Source organism: Myotis davidii, unplaced genomic scaffold (genome assembly GCF_000327345.1).
Source record: "Myotis davidii unplaced genomic scaffold, ASM32734v1 scaffold164, whole genome shotgun sequence".
In the NCBI taxonomy this organism is placed as follows: domain Eukaryota; kingdom Metazoa; phylum Chordata; class Mammalia; order Chiroptera; family Vespertilionidae; genus Myotis; species Myotis davidii.
The window spans coordinates 948,621-951,181 of NW_006296417.1; the positions used below are offsets into that span (position 1 = coordinate 948,621).

General features: G+C 58.3%; 1 protein-coding gene across 1 annotated transcript in view; it reads left to right on the plus strand.

The window, feature by feature from the left end:
- LOC102767618 (proprotein convertase subtilisin/kexin type 6) overlaps nt 1-2,561 on the plus strand; it is a 72,214-nt gene that overhangs the window by 52,557 nt on the left and 17,096 nt on the right. The gene's annotated exons all lie outside the window — the stretch shown is intronic.

Consider the following 2,561-nt stretch of genomic DNA (forward strand, 5'->3'; position numbering starts at 1 on the left):
TTTTTCATCTGAAAGCCTGCTCACACATCGGTAACACCAACAGGAAAAAGAAAACACTGCCTGTGACAATCATTGTAGTTTGTTGAGCCAAACAGGTTCCTAGTCAAGGGCCACATATTTCATTACTCTCAGACAGCAGCTCTAAGAGCAGGCAAGTCGTCGGTGGAAAATAAAAAACAAACTTAAAGTTGGAAATTCATCTTCGTTTGGTTTTGAAACCTTTCTGGGAAAACTGTAGCTTTTTGTACTTTCAAAAAAAAACCAAAAACCCAAGCAATATAGTCTGGGTTAAGAAAACACTGATTCATGTAGAAAATGAATCAACCCACTGATAAGATACTAGGGGGAAAAGTGTACCCAAATAATCTCGTTTCGAGTCTCGGTTATTTTGTTCCAAGAAACACCGATGATGAGAGAGAGAATCACGGACCGGCTGCCTCCTGCACGCCCCCTAATGGGGATGGAGCCTGACCGGGAATCGAACCGGGACCTCCTGGTTCCTAGGTCGGTGCTCCACCACTGAGCCACACCGGCCGGGCAGGAAGTCTTGCTCTTGCTTGCTCCCCCTCCCTGCCAGCAGGCCGCGCGAGACGTGTAGAATTTGGGGGGTGGCACCTCCCCGGGGACTACACAGAGCAGACCTCTGGGTGCTGGGCCGCCAGTGACAGGCTCGGGGACGCAGAGGACGAGGGCGCTGCTGGCTCCTCCCGGGAGGTCTGTCCCAGTGGCTGTGAGTCAGAAAGGCGGGGGGGTTGGGGGGGGCTGGCGCTGACCCAGCTATAACAAGCAGGGTGGCAGGGCGGGTTTCAGGGCGAGGACAGCTTCTTGGAACAGACGTGGGGCTGTGGTCAGCGTCCCCGTGGCCCTGGGTGGCCCAACAAGCCCCAGTGCCCGGCGACGCTGGCAGGGGTTCCGGCAGGAGACGGAGGCACCCCAGGCAGCCTGATGCCTCTGGCTTGTCCTATTGGAGAGAGGAGAGAGGGGCGGGAGGAGGGGCGGGGGGACGGGGGGCAGGCCAGCGATGCCAGAAGACCCAGGCGTGTCCGCATCACGCGGCTGCTGCCCTCCAGGCCCATAAACCCGTCTCATCTTCCCGGGACTCTGCTCCCGCCACCCTCTCCATCACCCGGCGCCCCCTCGTGATGACAGGCGGCGCCTCTCCAAAACCGAGCTAATTTTAAGCTGTAAATGAGAGCTGGCGCTTCCCCCGGGGGAGTCGTTGATGCCGCCCGTCTGTCATTCCTATGAGATGATGTCGGACCATCTGAGATCTCGGGCCCTGGCCCCGTCGTGGCTCCGTGGTTAGAGCGTCGGCCCGCGCACCCCAATAGGGCCCCGGGTTCGATGCCCGGTCATGGGCCTGTGACCTGGGCTGCAGGTCTGATGCCCAGCCCTGGAGACATACGAGGGGTTTTGTTGCTTGAAACTCAATAGAAAACAAAACCCCTTTTTGTGCCTGATTGTCCCGGGCCCGTGAAATCTCCGACAGTCACCTCCCTCCTCCTTTTAGCTCGTCCTCAGGATTTTACCGGTGGCAAGTCCGGCAAATCTCATGGAAAGCAGTGCCCGCTTAGAGAATTTATTTATTTTTTTTAATTAGAAAAAAATTTTCTTTTAAATATGTTTTTATTGATTCCGGAGAGGAAGGGAGTGAGAGAGAAACATCAAAATATCGATGATGAGAGAGAATCACGGATCGGCCGCCTCCTGCACGCCCCCGACTGGGGATCGCGCCCCCAACCCGGGCCTGTGCCCTTGACCGGGAATCGAACCCGGGACCCTTCAGTTTTTAGGCCGATAGCTCTGACCACTGAGCCATACCAGCCAGGGCATTTTGTGTTGAAATTTTCATTCATTCCCAGGCAGAGGAGGAGGGGGGTCTAGCCCCTCCTGGGGTTGGAGCCCGCAGCCCCGGCAGGTGCCCTGACGGGGATCGAACCCTGACCTCCTGGCTCCTAGGTGGACACCCAACCACCGAGCCACGCCGGCCGGCCGGATTGCAGGATGGTGTTGACAGTTTTCTCTCTAAATTGGCCCGTCGTCGTCGGGCCTAAGTATCAATTTCCTGCCGCGTGTTTGGAAAGCAGGGTCTTTGGCAAGGACGCCGGCGCTACCAGCCCCGTGGGTCCAGTTTCCTGCGGAGACGGGGCTGGCCGTGCCCACCCGCAGGCCCGCCCCCTTGCACCGACTGGGTCTCTGGTGAGCTGCTCTTGAGCCGCTGCCTGTGGCTGGCAGGAGCCCTCGGATTTGGTCCCAAATCATGGGTCCTGTGGGTGTGGGGTAGACCAGGAAGCCACCTGCACCTGCCGCCGTCCCTCAAAGGCTCGCTTTCATGGGCTCGTCCTCAGACACGGGCTCTACGCACGTGGGAAGCCACTGGCCTTGGCTGGCATCCACGCCCTGACCACTTCCGCGCTGACGGCACTCGGCACCCTCCGTACCCAGGGATCCTGGTGGCATCTCTCTGGTCAGATGAAACTCGCTCTCCAACAGGTGTTCTTCCGGCCCGGCTGGTGTTGCTCAGTGGTTGAGCGTCGACCTAGGAACCCGGAGGGCACGGT